The following is a 14965-nucleotide window of genomic DNA, read 5'->3' as shown; positions in this document are numbered from 1 at the left end:
GGGGGGGGGGGGTTGCAGAGAGTTGGGAGGACACCTTCCAACTGTGGCAGGAACACACCTCTAACATGCTGTAAGAATGAAAAATGGCAGGAGCCAGATGGAGCGGGGCGGGGAGAGGCTGGTAGAAAGCCTTGATGAGTGCCTGGGGTCTGAGGTCACTACGGCCTCAAGGCCAACCCAGCCTCCCGTCAGGGGCAGAATGGTGAAGACTCGCCAGCCAGCCTCTGGGACAGCAGCTGCAGACTGTGGAGGTCAGTTCTCTAACCAGATATTGAGGAAGGAGAACACCCTCTGCTTATAAGTTGAACGTAGAAATTTTTTTTAGGAGGCAGTAGAAAAACAGAGAGAAAAATATATATAAGGCAGGTCTTCAATAATTTCTGAAGAGCAAGCTGTGGCAGAAACTCTGGCTGGCATGCCAGAGATAGCCCCATAGCCCTTTCAATGGATGAAACTAAACAGGAAAAGAAGGCCCAGAACATACAGAAAGTACCAGGCCCCACTAGGGTGCCAATGGCTCGCCCCACACAAGATCGACACACTTTGGAGCATGCGGTGCAACGGCTGTGGCAAGGCTTTGAGGGTGCCACCGCCGACATTGTAAATGTAGGCCTGGGAGGAAGGCAGGACCCGAAGAAAGAAAAAGACCATCCCATTAACATTCAATTGCTATGGAAAGGAAAGGAATAAACAAAAATCTATAGTTGAAAGAGAACCCCTCTTTAGTATTCCAGGGTTCAAGGCCACTTGGAGAAGGTTGAGAAACAATGAACGGGCCAAGGATCTGCATTGTTTCCAGCCTTCCAGGAGCAAGATCTTGCTAGAGAAAACCTCCAGCCCTCACTCCCCAGGATCTGGAAAGGCCCAGCAGAAGACGCTGCCAAGAGAGGAGAGATTTGGAGCTCGGTGTTGCGAGTTAGGGAGTCTTTAACGACACTCAAGAGCCAGCACCTGTGCCGTCATCCTGGCTTTGGATTCTGTGGGCACAGTGGGGAAGCCTCCCAGCCCTCATCCATGTGAGAGGTAGGGAGGAAGTGGGAGTGGGTGGTGGGAGTCGAAGAAGGACAAGGCAAACCCAGGAGGTTTGCAAGAGGTAGGTGGATGCATAGGGCCAGCTGTGGCATGCTTACTGTGCATGTCCAGACATACAGACAGCATATTTGGGCAGTTAGTATGGCTATCCTTATATGCAGAAAGCTACACAAACAGAGAAAATGTTCAAGCACTGGCTTGTCCCATTTCCTCTCTCAAGAGCATCCCAAACAGATCCCTCAGAGGATGGAAAGTTTCAGTTTGGTACCTGAAGAAATGCAGCTAAGGCCAAGAAGGACGTTCCAAGTCAAGGTCAAGTCAACTGAACTTCTGTGAGTGCAGTGTTCACTGTTCATGGGCTGAGGCAATCGAGAGTAGACACGCAAAACTCCTGACCATTTAGGGAAAGTCTATGTGAATTGTACTTTCTGAGAATAACAATTTAAGAGAGCGTAGCTACTATCTTTAAGTCTCCTAGCATGTGCCTTGTGAAGAATAAAAATTCAGGTAAAACTTAAATTTGGGTAAACTACTGCTTTCTAAATAGACACCAAAAGAGACCCGAACCCAAAATCTAGGTTCAGAATGCCCGACGCTGCTTACCAGAGACCATTTTTAGAGCCAGTTTTCAGGAGCAAATAGTATCGGCTCCAGCTGCTACCGCAGACAAGGAGAAGACAATTTTGCTGCCTGATGGGTTCTCTCAGTTTTAAGCAATGTTCACAAGAGATCTTGGGCCCTCCTGATACTTTCCAGTAGTTGACAGAAAGGATGATTGCTGATATGAAATATATGGAAGTACTAGTGTCTTTAGATAATAAAACTGTATTTTACAAGGCCTCAGAGGCACAGGAATTCTGATCCTCAAAATTCAGAAGTGCCTGGAAGATTCAGGGTTGACTTTCTTCATTTTCAAATACGGGTTCCACTGGATGTAAGCATCCTAACAAGCTAAGGGCATATCCAGAATAGATCTTTCCTAGCATTCATTGGCCATTTCCCACAAATCTTAGAGAAGCAAAGACCCAAGGCTTCATGGATATTATAGGAGATTTGAGGATACGCGTGCCATTAGAACAAATCCTTTCTCTGACCTGACCCAAGGATATTAGGCCAGAACTAAAAAGAAAAGGGGCCAGAAGAGGCATCCGTGGGAAAAGAAAAGCCAGGGACCTCCATCCTGTTGAACCTTTTGAAAACTGGTAAGGAAGAGCTGTAAGCAGGTGCTCAAGGCCTTAGTGACCTGTTTCAACCAGGTTCTTGTATTAGTTTTAGTTAATCACACCTAGCTTTAAATCCCTTCGTTTAAACACATATTTACATGGAGGTCTTTCGAGCTGTGCTACATAAGAAGATGCAGGGAACGTGGCTGAATTTTGCTGCCGGAGCTTGAACTATGTGAGATCCAATGCCCTATTTGCAAATCGGAATTTTGGCTCTAAGTTAGGCAGTGAGACCCAGGTTCTAGGAAGTGTGCGTGTGAGGTACAGGGATAATCAGCAAAACCCCTCTCACCTGTGGCCCACCAGTGCCAAGCAAGATCGAGCAGAGCAATGGCCGGTGGGAGTCTTGGTTGACTATTTTCAGGACTGATGTTCTCTGGCAGCTTCACCCACGGGACGCCACATCTCTCAAGGCATCAGAGTCCTGTGAGAGCCCCCAGGGTCTAGAGAGATACAGTATTCTCTATGCCAGAAAGCTTGGGGCTTTCCAAGTTGGAGTCACTGGTGGTTCTCACCTCTGGAGCTCTGGTAAAACTGCTCCAGCAGGGAGGGACCCGAGGGAAACTCAGAATAGCTGATGGTCAAGGAACGAGATCGAGTCCTGTTGGACTAGACCAGAGTTTTCTATAAGTGAATTTGAATTTGGTATTGAGAGTGGCAGAAATCACAACTATTTAGTAGTATATTATTAAAATGGGTGTTGGAATGTCCGCTATGAAGACACTTTTCCCCAAGAGTACTGAAGTATGGTTCCGAAAGACTTACAGAGCTTTGAATGGAATGTATGAATGCTGGAAAGCTTTACACCTCTGAAAATCTTTTAAGTAGAACTCTGGTGGACTGTTCCACTTCTCAGTCCCACCCTAACAGTTTTGATGAGACTTAAAATAATGAATTTTAAAATCATATTTCGTTCTCCAAAATCTTAAAAATTTGGTTGCTATGGGTATTATCCCCGGAACTCTGTTTTCCCCTCCGAGTCACTGAGAGGTCTCCTTTTTTTTTTCCAGATAAAGTGATAGCCATTTATTTCTTGATATCTAGCTCTGTCCCCCACCCCCAGCACTTACCTTCCATTCCCATCAACTTTCCCTTTGTAGGTCCCTTCATCTGATCAGTGAGTTTCTTGTCTATCATCTTTCAAGACCTCCTGGATGTATCATGCCAGAAACCTACTCTCCCATCACTTAAAAATATTTAGCCAACTCTTCATTTTCCATATTCTGCTTTTGATTCCAAGGGTAATAATACCAACCAAAGTGTATGTAACCTGTGTTTCGTAAAGCCTCTCCAGCCTGGGGTTTTAAAAGGATCATATTAAACCCTTGATGACTCCTCTTTGCTTTCTCTCCCTTCCATGCCAGTGTGGCTGCTGAGAGATCATGGAGGGGAATGACTTGAAATCAAGGAGCAGCTCCGTCACTGGTGTGAGGTTCTCCTAATTTACTATGACCAGTTAGTCTCACTCCTAGCTTTCGAATACAATTACCTGGGGAACTTAAAAAAAAAGAAAATACTAATGCCTGGGTCCTATCCCACATCAATTAAACCCTTAGGATGAAGCACGACCATTGGTATTTTTCAAAACCCTGCAAATATTCTAATGTGCACCCACAGTTGTGAGGAACCACTGTGAGCCACGGTCAGCCTTGAGCCTCTGCTGAGCATCTGTTTGTATCCCAGCGTCACCCCACGCAATCGCGGCACAGAGAAGTAGCACAAGGGCTCTCCAAATTGATCAAATTCGCCCACTCACTGCTTTTTGCCTTTTTTGCCTTCCCCACTCTTCAAAGCGGGGCTCCTGTCATTTTAATGACTTCTGAGAACACAAGGGTGCTCTCTGCCTCTTTGATGAACTCCTTTGCAAATTTCTTAGCAGTTAGCACTTCAATCACTATCATTCATTCAGAAAATGTAAATCACCTTTTTGCTTTGAGTTAATCATTTTCCATTTTCCCAAGGTGATTCAGAAATTCAGAGCTCACTGACGGGGAGTGAGCAGGTGTGGGGGTCTGTAGACACACCTCACTGTTCCATTAATGGCAGAATATACCTTGAGAGGTAACTGACAATGCCAACAACAATAAAAATCAGGTTTTGTCCAATTGTGATAAAATAAAGAGACCTATCTCTGAAAACACATTTTGATTTCTCTAGATTTCAGGCAGTGTTAAAATACACAATCAGCTCTAACCTTGTTTGCATTAATCGTCTTTACAGAAATTGCACATTTGCTTTCAAAGCATTGGGTTGGAGGATTTTGCTGCTACGTGGAAACCATATCAACAATCATCCTCAGGACATGAAATGCACCTACACATAGAACCCATGCAATATTAATCGTGTCTGCTACCCCATTGATAAACACACAGGAAGGAACATACAAGAACTAGAACAGAGAACCATTAAGCCAGCAAATGCTTACTTTCCAAGAATCATCACTTTCTGTGATTAATTAATACCCTCACCAGACATCTCATCAGAAGTTAAGTCATTCATTCATTTAACAAACATTTTCTTAGATGTCTGTTGTGTGCCAGGTACTGTGCTTTGAGTTGGGGTTGGACTAATGAACAAAACATAGCCTCAGCTTCCAAAGTTTATGGTCTATAGCCAGTCATATCAGCAGATACTGACCTTTGTAAAGTCTTTTCCTCTCCCTGGTATGTTCTTCTCCCATATCTTTATCTGGCTAAATTCTATTCAGCTCTTTAGATCTTGATGAAGATATTACTTCATCTGGAAAACTTTCCTTAACACTTCAAGTCAGGGTTAGGTGCCTTTTCTATATACTTCCATAGCACCCCATATATAGGACTTTACACTTTGTATTATAGTTACTTGTTTATGTATCTGTTTAGCCTTACTAAACAATGAGCAAATTGAGGACAAGAGCCACATCATGTCCCTCTTTGTGTCTTCATGACTAGCACATAATGGGAACTCAATAGATAATTAAATGAGTGGTAGAGGTATTCCCAGGGTATTATGCAAATGCAGAGGAGATACACCAAAAAAGACTTCCTGTAAGAGGTGGCTGTTAAGTGAAGTAATAAATGATAAGTCTGAGTTACCCAGACTGGGACTGGTTGGAGGGTAGAAGCAGAAGGGCAACATGGTCTATGTTAGAAAACTCCCAGCGAAATGGTGTTGATAGAGGGCAAAGTGTGAGGTAGGGTATGAGGAGAGGACAAGTCGGGGCGGCTGGAGTAAGGTCATGGGGTTGGAGGGTTCTGACCAAACCAGACTCAAACTCCATTTTCCCTTCTGTTCCATCTAAATGAATGAATACACAGATTCAAGGAGTCCTCGGAGCTGATTGCCAGGGATTACCCATTTGTTCCTAGCATAGACAAGAGTCTCTGAGACACAAAACAAGCTAAAAACTCTTCTCTGATATAAGAACCATTTCTTACATCATTTCTCTGACATAAGAACCCTGCCCCATGAGAGTCAGTACATGGGAGGAGGGGAGCTCCACAGAGGAGCTGCCAGGTCACCTGCTTGATACTTGTGGAAGGTTTCTATCTCTTACTACAAAGTATGGGTAAAACACCTTATCAGATGTGATGGACCCATCTTTACCCAGTGTCTTCTGAAAACCCAGTTCTTCTTATTCAACCTGGGCAAAGCCGGGAAAAGTATATTGCCTAATTTCTGCTTACTTCATTGTGTTTTAATATAAATTTCAGTAATTTAATAATTTACAATCAATGCAACCCCCCGAAGGTCATCCCAGGCCTTTAGAAAACCTTCTGTTTTAAGATCAGCTGATAGGATTCAGTTATTAATTAAGGAAACAACCATTTAATGAGTACTTTCTCTGTGTCAGACACTAGGCTGGAGTCTGGAGATTCAAAAAACGACTGAGACATGGTCCCTGCCCTTAAGCGGCTCAGTCTAGTGGCAGAAGCTCCAGGCCATGGAAATTGTTTTTGTGTTGGCAGTGTTGAGGTCACGGCTGACCTGCCTGAGCTGGTTCTTCTCGAAAGGTGGTCACCTGGGAACTGCTTAGAACTCTCAACCCTTGGTGTCTAAACATGGGGTCTCTCTGGATCAGATGGGGACCCCCAAATAGGGGCGATGATTGTGTGGAAGCCGGTGGTGCAGGAGGTGAAAGGATTCATCTGAAGCAGAACAGAGGAGATAGAAGTGTATTGACTGCACCACAAGGGAGCCACGGGCAGGACAGCAGAGGAGAGGCTGTCTACCACGAGGCAGTGGGTGGGGACTGTTTTTAAAGGGGGAAGGTGAGGAGGTATGGGGAAGTATGGAATCTTCCCTTTTCTGGTAACTGCCTGGTTGTAAGTAGCCCATGGGTCAGTGAGGGCCTATCGATATTTTGAGATGGGTCACCTGATGTGTCTGTCTGTATTCAGCCAGAGGGGGGCGCTGTGGGCCCCTGTCTACATTCCATCACTGAAGCCTGTGTGCCTAAAAGCAGCCGCTACACAACCTTGGGCCCTTCTTCCAGATCTACTGAATCAGAACTCAGGAGGTGGGGCCCAGCTATCTGGGTGTTCGCAGACCCTGCAGGAAGCTGTGGTCTAAGTTCTACACTGAGTTGTCATACCAGGTCTATGTGGAGGACCTTTCCCAGCCTTCCTCTCCACCACTCCCCTTCTTAGGGAACTCCTGCCAGTACTAGAAAACACCAGCCCAGAGGGACACTCCCCCAAATGAAGTAAATGCTATGTTATCCTGTAATGGCAACACCAGGCCCTTCTGGTTGGAATCACAGGGATGGATAACTTCATGAAGATCAGTGTGGTATGGACTAGACTGGCCAGAATCATTTCAGGGTCAACATACAAGGAATCAGAAGGGATAATGTCATCTTTGTCTCCATTCTGCTCCCCGCTACTTGGGGGGGGGGGGAAGAATTTTTTTTTTTTAATTTAAATTTCATTTTAAAAATTTGTTTGAAAGAACATATCAGCTTGGCTGTTCAAACCAACCAACCAACCAAGAGCTTTGGAATTTCTTCAGAGCATGGGAATAGAAACAGGGTAAACTGAAACAATAAAATGAGCAACTTGAACGCTTAGGAAAATAAAGAAAGGGGGAGTGAGGTCACAATCTGAGCGTGCGAGTTTTGCAATCCTGTGGTTGTTCTGAACAAATTCAAGCAGATTGCTTTCTTTCTGGAGTTCCGGTAAAATGGATCTGGCCACCAGTGGACGGTTCAGAGCGCCTGACTGAGGTTTTTTGGCTTCTTGCCATGTGTCATTAGTGACCTATTTTCACTGCACTGAGATCAGCCATGTCTGCAGGCCCCTGAATCAGCAGTTTCTAGCTCCAGGCTGGCAAAGCTGACACTGGTTTTCACAGAAAGTGCCGCCCCTGCATTCTCCCTGGAAGTGGGGAGAGCACCATTTTGTCACAAACATGTCAGCTTTGACCAGAGGTTGCCCTGAGAGCCAGCTGTCATGTCTCTTTCAAATAAGCTGCTAAACTTGGAATTATCTCGGCCTAATAATTAATCAGGACTAAAAATAGCCCCAAACTGCCTGAGCTTTGCTTAAATCCTACCCAGGTGGGAGAGGTGGTTAAAAAAACATCTAATTGCAAAACCGTATTTTGTAAGGCTTTGCACAAAAATATGAAAATAGTTACCCAACTTGCCAGTTTGGGAGACAATTCACAGTTAATCTGACTCTCCCTAAAAAAATAAATAAAATTTAAAAATGCAACCTTTGGAATTGCACACTGATTTGAGATGATCAGTTCTTGGTGGATATTAAAAGCAGCCAGGAATTGTACTCAAAATATGCTAAGAATAACCTCAAACCCAAATTCACGGAAAGAAAATAGCTATTGGTTTAGAGCTACAAAAGATAGCCTGTTGCCAGGCAGATTAGACAATGAGAAGAGTTCCACAAGAGGGCGCCCTCGCCACTCTCCCTTCAAGCCCAGTGCTCTGCATTTCCCAGATGGTTGGCAGCTCTTTGCCCTCTACCCTGTGCCCATAAGAGCAAATGCTCTGTGTCCTGAGGAATGCTGCTTCTGTGACAGCTTTCTGGCTGAGATCATCAAGCAAATGCTATCTCTGTGACATCAGAGAAGCAGCTTCAAAGGAGGGAAATCAAGCAAAATGTTAAAACTGGAAAAAACCAGATACGGCTAGATTGACTTTTCTCCTTAGTGATGTGTCTTTGTGTGTTCACTTTCTTGATACTCTAATGGTAAGAATAGGATCAAATGAAAGTATATTTTTCACAGTTATCTGTGTCTAGCCGGAAGTCAGAAACAGCCATGGCACCAACCAACCAGCGACAATTGGCAGGGCCAGGGGTGTTTCAGGAGATCCTTCACCCTCATCATTTCCCTCCTCCCACTAGGCACAGCTTCTTCCTGCTCTAAATTCCATGGCCTCCACTCATACTCCCACTTCCCCAGCCCAAAACTCACCTCCTCAACCACATTCACGGAGGACTAGCTGATGAAGGAAAGAATAGATTTGCTCCTTCTAGCCACAAACGAAGAACTGGAACAAGGGAGAGAGAATGATGCAGGACAGATGACTTGGATTCAGCGTAAGACACTGAGCAGGCCACAGAGCTTTGCAAAAAGACCTTTACTCCCACCCCCACCTACACACACCCCCACGTATCTGAATTCAGAAACCAAGACTCTGCCTTGTACCAGAAGCAGAAATTAGAGGAGACACTCATCCCCTCTGAGCTCAGCCTTCTCATCTGAAAAGAAAACATGATAATAAAAGTATCCATTCTACTCTACAGATTATTCTGGGGCTAAAATAAGATACTGTGGGTGAAACTCTTTGTGGGTTATCAGGAGCTCTATAAACATAGCAAGTACCTACCCCTAGAGCGGGTTAAGCATTAATAGATTGACAGGGGTAGGGAAGAGAGGAAGGAAAAACTGAATTAGGTTGTATTATTATGATTATTAGCATTATTTCACAATTCAGAAAAAAAAAAGAATCACTAAGTTTCTTCTTGAAGAGGATCTATGATGCTGTGAATCTGTCTCTTGTCATAGGTTACTCAGTGTTATGGATTGGAGTTTGAGTGCCCCTAAAATACGTGTATTGAAACCCTACCCCACAGTGTGATGATATTAGGAGGTGGGGGTCTTTGTGAAGTAATTAGATGGGGTCATGAGACAGAGCCCTCCTGAATGGGATCAGTGCCCTTATAAGAGTCACGAGATTTACGGCTCTCTGCCCTCCACCATGTGCGCATACAATGAGAAGCTCGAGTCTGCGACCCAGAAAAGGGTTTTCACCAGAACTCAGCCATGTGGGTACTCCGATCTTGAACTATGAGAAATTTGTTGTTTATAAGCCACCCAGACGGGGTATTTATTAGAGCAAGCCAAAATGGGCTAAAACATCCAAGTTGCCTTGACTCAGAGAAATGTTCCTAGAGATAAATATCTAGAGACTCCTTGCAAAGATTTTACTGTGAGAAATGTTTATTATAGACTTGTGTAAAATTGGAAACTCTATCCCACATGGAGTGGTTTAATTAAAACTCTCTACATAATGAATTATTATGCATCCATTAAAATGACATAGAGCAACATGTAATAATATAAAGAAGAGTCCATAATAAGGAATAAGGGGGGGGAATAAACAACATGTATAATAGACTGACATTGAAAATGTGTGCACATATGCATAGCGAATGCAGACTGGAGAGTCCAGAAGAATATATATCAACATGCATGCTTGTAATCTAAGAAGGCTGGAATTAAGAATGTCTTTAATTTTATACTTTTGGCTTTTATTTTTTACTGCTCTATAAAGAATATATATTATTTATAAAACAAAAATTCTGAGCTCTGAAGAAGACCAATGGGAGACTTACAAGACCAGGAGTTCTTTGAGGAGGGACACTCATCACTTCTATGGAAGAAGAGGCACCCAGAGCAGAGCTCTGCCCCACTGGAGCCTTCATCCAAGATGACTCAGGGCGTCGTCTGAGATTTCTGTTCAACCAGCTCTATTGTGTTCACTTATCAGATAAGGCCTCAGTCCGAGATAGGGAGTTTGCCCCTAAAGTCTGTGTGGAGGAAGAAATAACACCAAAACCTAATAAATATTTAGTCTCCAGCCAATGGGTGACCAGTGGGTTTCTTAGCAACATAATGATTCTGTAAGAGGAAGAAGGTCCCTAGAATACAGCAAATGTATGACCTCCTCATTCATTGCCTTTGACATGGGCTGGGTGAGAGTCACAAAGAAGAAGAGAAGAGCTGTGATAGTTGGCACAGAAATATCCACTATTCATCCTGAAAAATCTCACTCTCAGAAGTATCTAATAGACTTTATTAATGCATGTTTCCTATTTAGTATAGTCCGTTGATATGTAATAAGAGTGCTGAAGGTCACAGCTTATATTATTAAAATTCTAGCAAGTACACCGGATCCTGGGCTTGGAAATGCATGCAAATCTCCTCATTTTAATAGTTGATTTATTATTGTTAGTTCTGCCCTGTATCATCCGGTTAGAGCTCAGGTCTAATGAAGCCTCAGGAGCTGATTTGATTCCCATACAGGCTTGTTAGCTTCAGAGAGAGAATTTTCCCCATAGCCACAAAACCCTTCTCCTAAGCCCTTAACCTAGATATGTCAGAAGGAGCATGAGGCATCATAACTCCTGGGAAAACAGCCCTAAATCCTTGTCCCACTGAGACAGGAGTCCTGTGTTCCTATAAACAGGAAACCATTGGTCATTTGTTGTGGGGTGGCCGGAGGAGGCTGGGGGGGAAGCTTGGTTTGGCAAAAATGGTGCAGAGCAGAGACTTGCCGGACAGGAAGGGTAAAAAGATGATGTCTTCAAACTAGCTGTGGCTGAGAGCCCACCCAATGAGCGGTGATGATTTGTGACCTGTCGCTCTTCAGAGCCAGGAAAAAAGAAGAAAAGGCAACAGAAGCACCTAGAAGAGGAGACTGGCAGAAGCACAGAGAGATTTTTCTGCCCCTTTTCAAAAAAGTGGCAACCCTCCTTTCTCTCCTCTGTGCTCCCCATACCTCCTGTTTTATTTCTACAAAGTATTTGTCACCCCGTGTCACTCTTGCCTATTTGTCTATGTCCCTTAGTAAACTTCAAGCTTCCTGTGGGCAGAAGCCCTGTTTACTTGTCCCTAGTGGTGAATAGGCTGGTATCCTCCAAGCCTTCCATACTACAGGCTCATAGTGAATGCTTAATAAATACAAGTCAGTGAATGACGTATGCAAAAATTAGCCCCGATGTAGGAGTGAGCAACACATCCTAACAAAGAGGGGCACAGCACAGAACTTGGAGATAGAAGTAAGCCCCTTGGGTGGACTTCAGGGACAAGTTTTTTTTTTTTTAATTTAAATTCAATTAGCCAACATATAGTACATCATTAGCTGCAGATGTAGAGTTCAGTTATTCATTAGTTGTGTATAACACCTAGTACTCATCACATCACATGCCCTCCTTAGTGCCCGTCACCCAGTTACTCATCCCCCATTCCCCTCCCCTCCAGCTTGTTTCCTGTGATTAAGAATCTCTCACGGTTTGTTTCCCTCTCTGATTTCTTCCCATTCAGTTTACCCTCCGTTCCCCTAAGATCCTCTGTGCTATTTCTTATATTCCACATAAGAGCAAAACCACATGATAATCGTCTTTCTCTGATTGATTTATTTTGCTCAGCATAATACCCCCCAGTTCCAACCATATTGATGTAAATGGTAAGATTTCATCCTTTTTGATGGCTGGGTAATATTCCATTGCATATATATACCACATCTTCTTTATCCATTCAGGGACAAGTTTCACACAAGGAGGCAGGAAGAACTCCGGCATTACTTGTAGATGAGACGAATGAGCCTCTGGAGTTGCACTGGCTGAGAAATCTTGTATGTTTGCAATATCCCCTTTGTTTGATATGAGTTGTAGAATATTTTCTTCAATTCCTTGTACCTTTTAATTTAATTACCTGGGGGAAAGTGGTTGCTATGTATTTCAAATACTCCCAGGGCTGATGGGCACATAAACAGAATAAAGATGGAGAGGGGCCACGTCACCAGGCAATTTCCTGTAGGCATCTGGGGGACTCGTATACAAATGCTCTCATGGGGTGCTACATTGCAAGTAAGGTAGTTCTTAACATGTAGTAAATCCTTTTCCTATCTGGAGGCTGCTTCTCTTTCTCCTACATCATCGATTTATAAAGGGAGTTTTTCCATTCCCCATTCTTCTTCATGATACAAACCAGGAGGCTGGTCTGTTCACAGGTGTCCTTTCTTAAATGGGCATTCTTTCATGTTTTTAAGATTTTATTTATTTATTTACTTGTGAGAGAGAGAGAGAGAGAGAGAGGGAGGGAGGGAGAGCAGGCATGAGCAGGGAGAGGAGCAGAGGAAGAGGGACAAGCAGACTCTGCACTGAGTGTGGAGCCTGACGTGGGGCTCCACCTCCTGACCTTGAGGCCATGACCCGAGCTGAAACCAAGAGTCAGACACTCAACTGACTGAGCCACCCAGCTGCCCAAATGGGCATTCTTAAATCCCATTATAAGTTCCCAGACTGAGGTCTGCGTCTGGAGATTAAAGGTCACAATTTCTAGTAGAGTAGGAGGTGGAGGAGGAGTTCGGAATAGCTATGTACCAATTTTGGCTTCAGTGCGCATTGTAGACAGAGATCTCTACAAAGGTTTAGGGGGTCTCTCTTTTCCTGGAAAGAGCCTAGCAAAAAGGGGGGAAAGCAGCAGAGAAGCAGATTGGCTATGTTCTGAAACCTGTGGCCACCCACTAGTGACGTGGTGTAGGGAGCAGAAAACCCAGCTGTTCTCAGTGTCAGCAAAGCCAACACTGGCTTCTCAGCAGGTGAAATGGGCCTTCTCCACCCTCATACTCGATGTTCCCCTAACACAGAATGCTCGGTCCCAGATCTCCTTGTCCTCGGGTCTCAGCTCAAATACACTTCTTCAGAGAGGCCTCCTAGATCCCCCCCCCCTCTTCTTGGTCATTCTCTGTCAAGTCACTCTCTTTCCTTCACTTTCTGAAACTGTTTTGTACACGTGCAAAAAGAGGACATTGACTGTGTCCTCTCACTGCATATGTAAGCTCCATGAAAGAAGGGACCCTGTCTCTTTTGCTCATACTTTATCACAAGCACTTAGAACAGTGTCTGGTACCTAGTAGGCCCTCAGTTTACAAATGAGTGAGTGAGTGAATGGAAGAGCCTGAATGTGAGATTCAAGATAGCAGTGGGCAAGTACTTTCCATTACCAGCAGGGTAGGTCTCTTCCTTGGAGGTGAAATGTGCATTTCCTAAAGGTAAGGAACCAGGGAACAAAGTGGGTATTTACATCACAGGAGAAGCCTTTATTTCCATATTGAAGCACTCACATGTCCTCCCCTGTGTGCGTGTGGGTGGACACACCAGAAGGCAGCTGTGAGGCTAGGGTGGGGCAGGGTGGGGGGGTTTAGGCAGTACAGAACTAACAAACTAACCAAGTTATCGCTGTGGTGTAGAGCTGAGTCTGTATACAGCTCCCCGAAGGCAGAGGACGGCTTTGTCTTACCATTTGGGTGCAGTGACAAAATATAAATAAAAAATCTCTGGGAACTTGTTTCATTCTTTTGAACAGCTGCTGTCCATGGGAAGGTGCTCAGGCAAGGGACACCAGCAAGCTTCCACAGCTCACATTTGGTTGTTTTCCATCTATCTATGCAGCTCAGAAGACGAAAGAGAAATGGGCCTTCCCATCGTGTCCCCTCTGCCCACTGCGCATGCGTAGCCTCGGATCTCACTCCCGGGAGTGGTGGCAGCCTTCCTCTGTCCAGAGAGGTCCATCTCCAGCCTCCTTCTCTCTGAGTACGTTTATCTGGTAGAACGAGGGCGGGCATTCACTATTGACCAGTATGGAGCTAATGCCTTATTTATTCACCACTTCATTTATAGAAGACGCCATGTTCTAATGAGCGGGGTGGGGAAAGGCATGCTGAGAACGCTAACCCTCCCATGCATTTGTTCGGTACTTGATACAGTGGACAGCTCTTTCACATAGATCATCTTCCCCCGTCACTGCCCTTCATGTAAAACAGAGCAGGTATTTTTCCATCATCATTTTATAGAGGAAAAATCTGAGGTCAAAAGAGGCGAATGACTTGCTCCAGGTCACGGAGCTGGGAGGACCTGGGTCTCCTCACCTCCAGATGCAGTATCAAAAGGCAAATTTCTAAGGAATGAACAAAGACTGACAGTCTCTTTTGTCACGACCAGAGTATCTCTGCATAAAATTTTATGCAGCTACAAGAAGAACCTATTTTATGATTTTGTTGTGTCTGATCAGAATCAGTGGCTAGACAGGCTTAGCATGGTGCCTGGCACATGAGGCAATTACTGAACGGTGGAGAGAAAGAAGGAGGGGAAAAAAAGACGGAAGTTCTTCTGTTTTAGGGACTGAGATTGGCTATACACAGTACACCCAAATCTTCCTCATGAGAATGATATTATAGAGAAACCCACTACCGTTGACTGCCACTCGGTACGTAGGAACTGACTCAATGGAATTCTAGAAGTGACAGAGACCTGAGAGGGCACAAAGAGCCATGCAGCTTGGTTGGCTGCGTTACTTGGGTCCATCCACAGCCACTCGTGTGCCCCTGACTGTCAGCTGATCCGAACTCGCATTCCATACACCAACATTTAAAGCAAATACTTCCTGGACTAAAAATAAAGTACACATAAAAATCTGTTTAAATG

At 44.4% G+C, this 14965-nt stretch overlaps 1 long non-coding RNA gene across 1 annotated transcript in view; it reads left to right on the top strand.

Moving 5' to 3' along the window:
• Nucleotides 1–14965, top strand: part of LOC121104391 — a 64131-nt gene that overhangs the window by 11494 nt on the left and 37672 nt on the right. The window contains exon 3 of the long non-coding RNA XR_005836671.1: nucleotides 13934–14074. This is a non-coding gene — a long non-coding RNA (uncharacterized LOC121104391). The remainder of the gene's footprint in view (nucleotides 1–13933; nucleotides 14075–14965) is intronic.

The sequence above is a fragment of the Ursus maritimus genome, unplaced genomic scaffold, assembly GCF_017311325.1.
Source record: "Ursus maritimus isolate PB19 unplaced genomic scaffold, ASM1731132v1 scaffold_21, whole genome shotgun sequence".
NCBI lineage: Eukaryota > Metazoa > Chordata > Mammalia > Carnivora > Ursidae > Ursus > Ursus maritimus.
The sequence above is the reverse complement of the archived record's forward strand: the minus strand, read 5'-3'. Positions and strand labels throughout refer to the sequence as shown.